This window comes from Petaurus breviceps, unplaced genomic scaffold, assembly GCF_028583685.1.
Source record: "Petaurus breviceps papuanus isolate PSGF00001 unplaced genomic scaffold, PetGlider_PUasm1.0 582, whole genome shotgun sequence".
Classification (NCBI taxonomy): domain Eukaryota; kingdom Metazoa; phylum Chordata; class Mammalia; order Diprotodontia; family Petauridae; genus Petaurus; species Petaurus breviceps.
The window spans coordinates 15,438,358-15,450,759 of NW_027186390.1; the positions used below are offsets into that span (position 1 = coordinate 15,438,358).

The 12,402-nt window shown below is 39.2% G+C and overlaps 1 pseudogene; it reads left to right on the forward strand.

Moving 5' to 3' along the window:
* Positions 1-11,073: 11,073 nt before the first annotated feature.
* LOC138173463 (GTPase KRas pseudogene) lies at positions 11,074-11,780 on the forward strand (annotated as a pseudogene).
* The last annotated feature ends 622 nt before the right edge of the window (positions 11,781-12,402 follow it).

Consider the following 12,402-nt stretch of genomic DNA (forward strand, 5'->3'; position numbering starts at 1 on the left):
TTCCTTCCTTCCTTCCTTCCTTCCTTCCTTCCTTCCTTCCTTCCTTCATGATTTCACTGTTGCTTTACTTTTACCTTATCTTAACCAAGGACTTGTATAGTCATTTACATTTTCTCCACATTAATCCATGATTTTCCCTTTATTATTTCAAAGTTCAGATTTTTTAATAATATTTTTTAATGATAGTTATCTAAATTTTTTTTTTCTAGTTAAGGGTTTTTCTAGGACTCAGCAACACTGGTAACAACAAACCAGTTATTACTTGCCTGTTACTATGCAAGGTGTGGGATGAAAAACTAAATCCAGAGTCATTACTTGCCCTCTTGGAGTTTACAGTCTAATAGTAGAATATTTCCCTGCTACCTATGGGACAAGAGAAGTGTAATACAAAGTCAGTCAACCAGCATTTATTAAGCACCTACTAGTACTGTGATAAGCTTAGGTATACATAAATAAAGGCAAAAATCAGTCCCTGCTCTCAAGAAATTCTTAGTCTAATGGGGGAGATAACATGCAAAAACTATGTACAAAATTAGATAAATACAGGACAAATTGTGAATTGTCTCAGGGGGAGGCAATATGATTAGGGAGGACTAGGAAAGGTTTCTTACAGAAGATGGGACTTTAGCTAAGACCTGAAGCAAGAAGGTAGAAATGAAGAGGCATGAGGGAGAGCCAGGGAAACATTCAGAGTAGGGAGATGGAGTGTCTTGAGCAAGGAACAACAAGCTGAGTGCCATTAGGATCATAGAATATCGAGAATGGATGCAAGAGCGGGTCAGATCATGAAAAGCTTTGAAAGCCAAATAGAACATTTTATATTTCATCCTATAGGTCACAAGGGATCAGAGATAAGTATAATACAAAATAATATATGATAATTACAAAACATAGTTTCAAACAAATTGTTGTGTGAGGTCTGGGTAGGTAAAGATCATTGCCAACCTAGGTAAATCAAAGAAGACATTACAGAAGAGGTGAAATATGAGTTAAACTTCAAAGGATGGTCATGAACTCAATAGGTAGAGAGGAAGAGGAGGGCATTTCAAGCTTAGGGAACAGCAGGAATAGATGTGCCAAAATGAGAAAGTACAGATATGTTCAGTGTATGGCAAGTGTCCAGTTAGTCATGGCCTTAGAGAGTATGGAAAGGAGAACAATGAAATAAAAATGTGATAGGGTGACACTAGATCATGGAAAGACTTGAATGTCAGGCAAAGAAATGGGAATTTTCCCTGAATGGCAGTAAGAAACTATAGAAGAATTTTGAGCAGAGGGGTGACAAGATCAGATCAATATATAAAAAGGCTAAGTTTGGCAGTTGTGTGAAGGATGAATTAAATGAGAAAGAGGGTAAAAAGCAGGAGGCTATTGTGATAGTCTGGCAGGGTTTGTACTAGGGTTGTGGCTGTCATTAAATATAGGCCATGCCAAGGTTAGTCTCATCTCTTATTTTTTCTTTTGGACAGGATTACTAGGCTAATAAATTAGGGAAATGTTATAGATATAGTTTAATCAGCTAAGTGTTTGACAATTTTTTTTCCATTACAGTCTTGTGGAAGACATAGATGAGGATAAATAGAGTACAATTAAATGAATTTGGAATTTAGTGAATAAACAGAACTAATGAGTAGTCATAAGTGGGTCAACGTTAATTCATTGTTTCTAAGTGTTTTAATGAAAGGGGTTGACTGCAAATGAAATTCAAATCAGTTTTAGAGAAAACCTTTTTGTCTATGAAAGGACACTCGTGTGTGCGTGTGTGTGTGTGTGTGTGTGAGAGAGAAAGAGAGAGAGAGAGAGAGAGAGAGAGAGAGAGAGAGAGAGAGAGAGAGAGAGAGAGAGAGAGAGAGAGAGAGAGAAAGAATATCTCTCTTTGTGTCCTGGCAGAGTCTCTTTTATTTATTTTCTTATCCTTTCGGTATATAGTAGACCAAAAAGCAAAAACCATTTAAAAAAAGACATAATCTTATTGTTAAAGTTTTGTTTTAAAAGTCAATCTTTGGAACGAAGGAGATCTTCACTGGAGTGTCCCATGGATCTATGTTTGGCCCTATGCAATAGCATTTTTATCAATACACACACACTCATAGACACATACACACTCACACTCACAGACATACATACTCACACAGGTACATACAGACCATGCACACTCACACATACACACACACAGACCACACTCAGACACACACACTCATAGACACACAGACCACACTCAGAGATACACACACAGACCACACTCAGACACACATTCACAGACATAACTTGGCAAAAATCAAGAATAGTATATTTATCAAATCTGCAGGAGTCAAGATGGTGGATTAGGGGCAGTCACCCAGCTGAACTCTCCTAACATTCCCCTCCAAATGATTTAAAAATAAAATTCCTCAAATCTAATTTTGGAGCAGTAGCACCAACAAAAGGTTGGGGTGAGACAATCTTCTGGGCTAAGAAAACTTAAGAGGTTGTCTGAACAAGTATTTGATACAGGGGCTGGAGACCTGTCTGGAGTCTCTCTGGAGTCACTGTCTGGAGTCCAGCAGCTACTTTGGGAACTCTCAGCACAGAGTCAGGAAGAGGATAAGACAAGTAGTCAGAAAGAGATTACAAGGGACCCTTTGCTGGTACCTGGGTACAGCTGACACTGATTGACAACTCTATTGTCCATAAACAGTATTGTGTCTTAGGTCCAGGGAGGTCAGGAGTGCTGATAGTTGGTCATAAGGTAGCAGGGACCATGGTCATAGTTCCAAGTGCTAGTGGTTTCAGGGCCACAAGCACGAGGCCCTTCCTGGCTAAAGATTAGAATGCAGACCAGGTTAACAATGATCATACCTTTCTAAGGATCAAACCACCTTGGAAGTACCAAAAACTTGCAGACCTCCAGAACTAGCTCTGAAAAAAGCAACATTAAAAAGCCTGAAGTTTGGGAGAGCACCTCCACAATCCCAGGTGATCGAGGCCTAACTTTAACATAAAGTTCAAAGTAAAAAAAAAAAACAACAACTGGAAACTGGGCAAACCACAAAAGAAGAATTTGACAATAAGAAGCTACTATAGTGACAGGGAAGACAAAGACATAAACTCAGAAGAAGACAACAATGTGAAAAGTTACCAAAAAAGGCTCAAAGAAAAATGCTAATTGAACCAAAACCCAACAAGAATTCCTGGGAGAGTTAAAGAAAGAGATAAGAGCAGTAGAAGAGAAATTGGGAAAAGAGAATGAAACAAGAAAATTATGAAAATAGAATTAACAACTTGAAAAAAAGGCACCAAAAAATCCTGAAGAAAGTAATACCTTAAAAAACAGAATTAGCAAAATGGTAAAGGAGGTACAAATATCCACTGAAGACAACTCCTTAAAAAGCAGAATTGGCTAAATAGAAAAGGAGGTACAAAAATTCACTGAAGAAAACAATTCCTTAAAAATTAGACTTAGTCAAATGGAAAATGATGACTTTATAAGACAGCAAGAAATATTAAAACAAAGTCAAAAGAATGAAAAATAGAAGAAAATGTGAAATATCTCATTGGAAAAACAACTTACATGGAAAATAAATTGGGGAGAGATAATTTAAGAATTATTGGACTACCTGAAAGCCATTATCAAAGAGTCTAGACATTATCTTTTAAGAAGTTATCAAGGAAAATTGCCCTGATATCTTAGAATGAGAGGGTAGAATAGAAATTGAAAGAATTCACTAATCACCTCCTGAAAGAGATCCCCAAATGAAAACTTCCAGGAATATTATAGCCAAATCCCAGTGCTCCCAGGTCAAAGAGAAAATACTTCAAGCTGCCAGAAAGAAACAATTCAATTATCTTGGAGTCATAATCAGGATCACATAAGATTCAGTGGCTTCTACATTAAAGGAGTGGAGAACTTGGCATATGACATTCCAGAAAGCAAAGAAGTTAGGATTATAACCAAGAATAGCCTATCCAACAAAACTGATTATTATCGTGTAGGGAAAAAAGTGGCTATTTCACGAAATAGAGGACTTTGAAGCTTTCCTGATGAAAAGGCCAGAGCTGAATAGAAAATTTTATATTTAAATACAAGATTCAAGAGAAGCATAAAAAAGTAAACATGAAAGAGTGATCATAAGGGACTTAATAAAGTTAAACTGTTTTCCTATACATACATACATACATACATACATACATACATACATATGTCCTAAGGACATTCAGACAGCATGGGTGTGAGGTGATTATATTGGAATGATCTCCAAGAAAAAATGAAAGAATGAGAAAGAAGAATGCCTTGGGAGACGAGGGAAGGAAGATGTAGAAGTATGGAAGTTTTCTCACAAAAAGCTTAAACCTCACTCTTATTGGAACTAGTTCAAAGAGAGAAGAGTATTTATACACACTCAACTTTGTAAAGAAATGTAACTTACCCCATACAGCAATTAGGCAGAGACGAGTATCTAAGAAAGGGGAGAGGATGATAAAAAGGAGAACAGATTAAAAGAGGCAGTGGTTAGAAGCAAAACAGAGAGGATAGACAGGACTAAAAGAGAAAAAAAGGGGATGAAGGGAAATAAAAAGTAATCACAACTGTGAATGTGAATGGGTTTACCCATAAAACAGAAGCAGATTGCAGAATTGAATAGAAACCAGAATCCAACAATATGTTGTGTACAAGAGATACACTTGAAACAGAAAGACAGACGAGTTAAAATAAAGGACTGGAGCAGAATCTATTATCTTCAGCTGAAATAAAAAAAATGGGGGTTGCAATGATGATCTCAGATAAAGCAAAACTAGGCCTAATTAAAAGAGATAATCAGGGGAAACTACATTATGTTAAAAACCATAGACAACGAGGTAATAGCAAGCATTTTTTTTTACGGCAAATTTCTCTTGAAAAAACCTAATTTCTCAAATTTATACGGAGTATTGAACTGAATCAAATTTCTAAAAAATAAGAGACATTCCTCACTTGATAAATGGTCAAAGGGTATAAACAGGCAATTTTCAGAAGAAAAAAAATCAATGCTATCTATAGTCATATGAAAAAGTGCTCTAAATCACTATTGATTAAATGAATGTAAATTAAAACAACCCTGAGGCAACACTTCATAACTAGCAGAAGTCACAAAAGCTGATGAGGATGAGGGAAAAATAGGTACACTCATGAACTGCTGATGGAGTACTGAACTGGTCCAACCAACTATTCTCAAAGGACTATAAAACTGTGCATACCCTTTGACCTAGCAATACCACTCCCAGGTCTGTATCCAAAAGAGATTTTTTTTTAAAGAAAAGGGACTTATATGCCCCAAAATATTTATAGCAGTTCTTTCTGTGGTGTCCAAGAATTGGAAATTGAGGGGATGTTCATCAATTGGGGAATGACTTGAACAGGTTGTGGCATATGATTATGATGTGGTACTATTGTGCTATAAGAAATGAGGAGGGGGGTGGTTTCAAAAAACATGGCAAGTGCCATGGGAACTGATGCAAAATGAAGTGAGCAGAACCAGGAAATCATTGTGCACAGTAACAGCAATGTTGTAATGATGATCAACTATGAAAGATGGCTGTTCTGATCAGTACAATGACCCAAGACAATTCCAAAAGGAATCATGATGAAAAAATGCTATCTACATCCAGAGAGAGAACTGATGAACTCTGAGTGCAAATTGAAGCATAATTTTCTCACTTTCTTTTTTTTAGAAATATTGTTATATGGAAATATGTTTTGCATGATTTCAGATATATAATTGATATATTGCTTGCCTTCTTATAAATATGGGAGGGGGTGAGAAGGAAGGAGAGAATTTGGAACTCAAAACTTAAAAAGAAAAGAATATTTAAAATAAAGAAATAGCAAATTAAAATGTTTAAAAAACAAATCTTCAGGTGAAAAAAATGGGAGGAAAATCTAACATTACTATGGCAAAATGCAAAGAATATCAAAAATTAGAATGATGGTTCAAATTCAGTGAGATGAACTTGAATAAGGCTGAACATAAAGTTTTTCATTTGAGTTCCGAAACCAATTTCATGAGTACAAAATGAAGGAAATATGGCTAGACAACAGTCTATGTAAGAAAAAGTCTGAAAGTCTTTGTTAGGGAACTACAAACTCCATGTGAATCAGTATTGTTGTAGCCAAAAAGCTAATAAATTTTCTGCTGTATTAAGAGAAGCGTAGTATCCAGAAATTAGTTAGGTGATAATCTGAATCTTATATTCTATCATATTCAGGCCACAAAGAATATCATGATTTAGTCTGGATGCATCAGGAAGGGCATTTGGAGTATATCCAAAGAAATATGACCAGGATACTTAGGTATGAGTAAGTAGCTCAGGTAGCCAGATAAAAAGGGAAAGAACAGAGTTAAAGGTTTAATTAAAAGGGAAATTGGAGCCCCTGCCCCAACTCTCTCCAGGATCTTTCTCTTCCTGGTCTAGGACTAGGTCACTCACCTCCTTTTGCAGATTGAGATGGTTTCTCAGAGAGGTTGACAGCTACACACTGCTACAACTAAACCACAAGGTCCTAGTGTGGGAAAAATACGTGTCTCATAACAGCTAACATTTATATGGCATCTACTATGGGGCAGGCACTGAGCTAAGTGTTTCACAGGTATGACTGCATTTGGTTCTCAAAATAACCCTGGAAAGTAAATGCTACTATTATTCCCATTTTACAGTTGAGGAAACTGAGGCAGGAGTTAAGTGACTCTTTAAGGATCACACAGCTAGTGTCTGCATTTGAACTTAGGTCTTTCTGACTGTATGCCCATTTCTCTATCTACTGTAGCATTTACCTGCCTGTCTACATTCATGCATCTCGACTCCTAGCATTAAGCCTTTCCTGAAATCAGATTAGTTCCCCATATCAGTCGCAGACCCTGATTGCTTTGTCAGCCTCTGTGCTCTGTCTTCAGTAAGCAGCTTCTTTTATTGGCTTCTCTGACTATTCTCAGTTGGGCTGCACCATGATTTCTGGTTTCTTCACCCTTTAATTCTCTCCCAGGCTATTATTCTGGCATTATTCACTTTCTCTTCTTCCTCATCTCAACCTCTTGGTGAAATAGTTGAACTCTACCTTGTCCTCTTCTCTGGGGTCCTTTGTCCCCTTATCATTGGCTGATTGTACCCTGCCAAGCCTCAGCCTCCCATTCCTCTCACCATTTACTACCTTTGCTCTACTGAATGAAGATGGAGAAGATCATGCAGCTGTTTTCACTGGGACCACTACAAATTAATGTTATCCAACCTCAATCAGGCCTTTATTTCTGCTAGACAATCAAATTATACCTCCCTTATCAATTCACTATGCTACTCTCCACAAGTACTCTTCCAAACCTTTTCATTTTACTTGTCCTACCCCAATCTCTCACTGACCTCCAATCTTGCATCTCCAACTGCCATTCAGACATCTCAAAATGGATGTCTAGCAGACATCTTAAAGTCAACATGACCAAAACAGAATTCAATATCTTTCTCCTTAAGCCCTCTCCCCACTCTAGCTTTCCCTATTACTCACAAAGGTACCACCATCCTCCCAGACTCACAACTGTGAAAGGCAACACCATCGTCCCAGACCCTCAGGTTCAAAACCTAGAAGTAATCCTTCTCCTCACTTTCTCTCACCTTCCATACCCAATCTTGAATATACCCTCTTTCTCTCCTCTGATATTACTACTACCCTGGTAGAGGTCCTCATAACCTTACGCTTGGTTTATTCTAATAGTTTGCTGGTTGGTCTGTCTACCTCTAGTCTCTCCCCACTCTAATCCATCCTCCATTTAGCTGCTGAAATGATTTTCCTAAGGCACAGGTCTAACCATGTGTTCCCCTGCCGTGCCAACCCTCTACCAACAAACTCTAGGAGCAACCCATCACTTCTAGGATCAAATGCAAACTCCTGTGTTTGGTATTTAAAGCCATTCATAACATATCTCCTCCCAGCCCTATGTGCTCTGCAATCCAATGACAATGGAATCCTTTCTTTTCTGCTAACAAGACACTCAATCTCTTGGTTCCAGACATTTTCTCTGGCTGTCACCTGTGCCTGGAATGCTTTTTCCTCCTCATTTCTACCTCATTTCCTGGCTTCCTTCAAGTACCAACTAAAAATCCTATTTTCTACGGGAAGCTTTTTCCAACCCCTCTTAAACTGTAGTACCTTCCCTCTGTTAATTATTTCTTGTTTATACTATAATACAGTTTATGTACACACTTCCTCCTTTCTACATTAGATTGGATGTTTCTCAAGGGCAGGGACTGTCTTTTGTCTTTTTTTTTGTTTCCTCGAAGCTTAGCACAGGTCCATAGTAGACTCTTTTTTTTTTGGTTGCTTTTTTTTGTAGGGGCGATTGGGGTTAAGTGACTTGACTAAAGTCGTAAGGCTAGTAAGTGTTAAGTGTCTGAGGTCGGATTTGAACTCAGATCCTCCTGACTCCAGGACAAGTGCTCTATTCATTGTGCCACCTAGCTGCCCCTCATAGTAGACTCTTAATAAATGTTTGATGGACTAATTGGCTTCTCAAGTTCTGACTTCTCAGTCATATGATCTAGCTTCTCTTGCCTTAGATAAGGGCCTAGTAATATATGGGGCAACATCTCTCAGACTGAAAAACTACAGGTCCACATTTTTGCCAGATACAACACAGATATGGTCCCAGAGTCCCCAAAAATCTTTTTAATTCTGCATTTCCCAGCAATAAACTTCCAAGTCCTAAAAGCAGTTTAATATAAATTAGGTGCTAGTAAATAATTCACTGAAACAATCAGTCTTAGAGAGAGTCTACTTTCAGGTGTCTCAGGGATATACTCATATGTTAAGAGGGTTATTCTATCATTGATACTCAGAACTGTTAGATTCTTTATAAGCTGATTTTCTGTAGGTTTCTCTACAAATATCCTTTTCCCACCCCTTTCAGTAAATAGAATACCCATGTAAGTAAGGGTCAGTATTTACATATAGAGCTGGAAGTCCTCTAGAGGGAGGTGAAAATTGTAGGCATGGAAATGGATGGATTGCCAAAGCAGAAGTGTGGAGGGAGGCAAAGGGAAGGCCAAGAATACAATTTTAATAGCTCAGGTAATGGACAAGTGAAGGATACAAAGGAGGAGATAGAGAAGAATGAGGAGGATCAGGAGAATATGGTATCTTTGAAGTGGAGGAAAGATTTGTTTGTATTTGTCCTTTGTTCTCACAGAGGACCATGACAACAGGGAGATGATGACATGACTTGCAGTTGACTTTGATTTGAGTGAGTGAGGGATATGAAAGGTCACCAGCCTCACCTTTTCCTCCAGAGTCATCTGGGTCCAGTGGCCAGATATTCATCAGGACGACTGGAAATATTCCTGGATGCAGTGGGAGACCCTGGTCCTTTTAGGTTAAGGTCTTTTTAGGTTCTCACTTTGAGTGAGGTAATACTCCCTCATTCAGTGAATAGACCTCTTTAAAAATCAAGTCAAGGAATGGCCCCTTTAATTAAAAAAACTCAAACTGGGAGGGGAAGACTCTCAGGGTTGCTGGCCAAAAGAGAAACAGTTACTATTTACATTCATTCTGAGTCAGGAGGGCCCCAAAACTAGCCATAAAGCAGTGCTTGGGCAGGGAACTGTTGTCCAATCTATGAACTCCAGAGTGAGATGGGTTTAAGGGAAGAAAGGAAAGTAGGAATCTATCTAGCCAATAAACCCCAAGAAGAGGAAATAGAGTTTCTGTAGGAAGGAGATAACTAGAAGTTTCAAGTACTATGGAGAGGTCAAGGAGGATGAGAACTGAAAAAAAAGTCATATCATTTGGGTTTTAGAAGATCACTAGTGGCCTTGGAGATAGGAGTTTCAGTAAAGTGGTGGGAATGCAATCTATGTTACAAGGTGTTAGCAACCAAGGCCTTAGGGCCAAGTACCCTTCCCCCTGTAGGAAGGCCACACCCCCGAGTACCATGCCAAGTGAATCTGCTAACCACAGAGTGTTTCGGCACCAGGTGTCCTAACCACAAAATGTTTCAACAGTTGTTTACAAGAATCCCTCTCCCTGCCCACTTCTTCAAAGAGTATATAAGTCCTGTTTACCAGCAATAAAGATCTCTCTCTCTTCATCAGACCTTAAAACAAACTCTCTTGGTCTCGCTCCTTCTTTCCCACCCATTCCTTTGCAGGCTGGGTCCTCCTCGGCCCCATGAATAACTTGGTCCCGCAGGACGGGACAAGTGGCGCACAACGTCCTGAGGCACGGACTCTTGCCAGACGGACCAGTGCCTAGCAGAGAAGTCGTCGCGACCCCTTCTTTTTCAGTGAGAACCCCCCCCCCCCCTGTAAGAGCCCCCCGGCTGTAAGAGTCCCCCGGCTGTGAGAAGCCCCCGTCCTCGGTAAGTTGAATTCGTCCGTCTCATATTCATGGGTCAGAAATTATCTAAGGAACAGGTCTTTATAAAGGACCTTAAATCATTACTCAGGGAAAGGGGAGTTAAAGTTAAGAAAAAAGATTTAGTTAAGTTTTTTTTTGTTTGTGAATGATGTTTGCCCTTGGTTCATTATAAATGGGCCAGAGATTCACCCTGGCAAATGGCAGAAGGTTGGTAGAGATTTAAATAGGAAAATACAAACGGAAGGTCCAGAGGCAGTCCCTGTGACTGTCTTCTCTTATTGGGGCCTCATCAGAGATGTTGTAGAAGCAGCTCACAAGGACCCAAATAGGCAACAATTACTGTCAGTCACGGAGTCCTGCCTCCGCCCCTTGTCCCAAGCAGCCTCCTCGGCTTCCTTGGCCCCCCGGCAACAGAGAGGTGCGTGCGGGTCTATTACCACAGACGGAGGCTTTTAATACGCCTCGGCCCCCGTCTGTTGTGATAGACATGCCCATAGCCCCGAAAGAACCCCTTTGTCCCCCTCTCCCTGAGGAGACACAGCCAGCAGCCGACTCCCTGAACTTTTCCATATTCATAAAAACATCCAATGACAACACCCTAGATCCTGGAAATGTGGCAGATCTAGAAGATGAGGCGGCTCATTATAATAACCCAAACTGGCCCCTCCTCAACTCAAGCCCTTTGCAGATCCCCCCCCCTTTTGCAGTCCAGATCTGCGCTCCCCGGCCCCCGCCATTTCAGAGTGGGCTCGAGAGCGGTACTAATGCAGGCAGCCGTGCGGGCATGAGACCCAGCGTCTCTCCAGCGCGGAAGAGAGGCCTGCTGAAAATGACTGAATATAAGCTTGTGGTAGTTGGAGCTGGTGGCGTAGGCAAGAGTGCCTTGACAATACAGCTAATTCAGAATCACTTTGTAGATGAGTATGATCCTACAATAGAGGATTCCTACAGGAAACAAGTAGTAATTGATGGAGAGGCCTGTCTCTTGGATATTCTTGACACAGCAGGTCAAGAGGAATACAGTGCAATGAGGGACCAGTACATGAGGACTGGGGAGGGCTTTCTATGTGTATTTGCCATAAATAATACTAAATCGTTTGAAGATATTCACCATTATAGAGAACAAATAAAAAGAGTTAAAGATTCACAAGATGTACCCATGGTCCTTGTAGGAAATAAATGTGATTTACCTTCCAGAACAGTAGATACAAAACAAGCTCAGGACTTAGCAAGAAGTTATGGAATTCCTTTCATTGAAACATCGGCAAAAACAAGACAGGGTGTTGATGATGCCTTTTGCACATTAGTTCGTGAAATTCGAAAACACAAAGAAAAGATGAGCAAAGATGGTAAAAAGAAGTCAAAGACAAAGTGTATAATTATGTAAATAAAATTTGTACTTTTTTCTCAAAGCATACTTAAGATAATTTTTGTACAGCATTTGCTTTTTAGCATTACCTAGTTTTCTTTCTGCTTCATGCAAACTCTTATCTTTTATCTGAATGCTTCTTTTAAAATGACAGTGGAAACTTTATTCCTCTAAGTGCCAGTATTCCCTTAGTGTTGGTTCTTGAACTAGCAATGCCTGTGAAAAAAAAAATTGAATATCTGAGATTTTCCCTCTTATTCCTTTTGACTCCCATCTGACAGGGAATTGAAGGTTTTAAGGATGTTTTTTAAATTATTTGCTCTAAATGTATGTTTGCCCCTATTGAAAGTTGAATTATATTCTGTCTAACCCTAGAAACAACTAGTTTCTAGAACTTTAGAACTTTTAAATATTTTCTGATTTACAAATATCAGGTTGGTTAGTGATTATTACAACATAATTGTAACCGTTATTTTTAGGAAGGATTTTCAGTTTGGGGGTATGGGAGTAGGGGATGTGTTTAGGAGACATTAGGACTTATTCCACAGTCTAAATCCCTAACCCCCAAGGGAATTTTGTTATTAATGTATATACATTATGAAAGAAAATGACAATTACACATTCGAATTTTAAAGGTCAGGGTTTTTTAATAACCTACTTCTTCATTAAATTGAGGGGT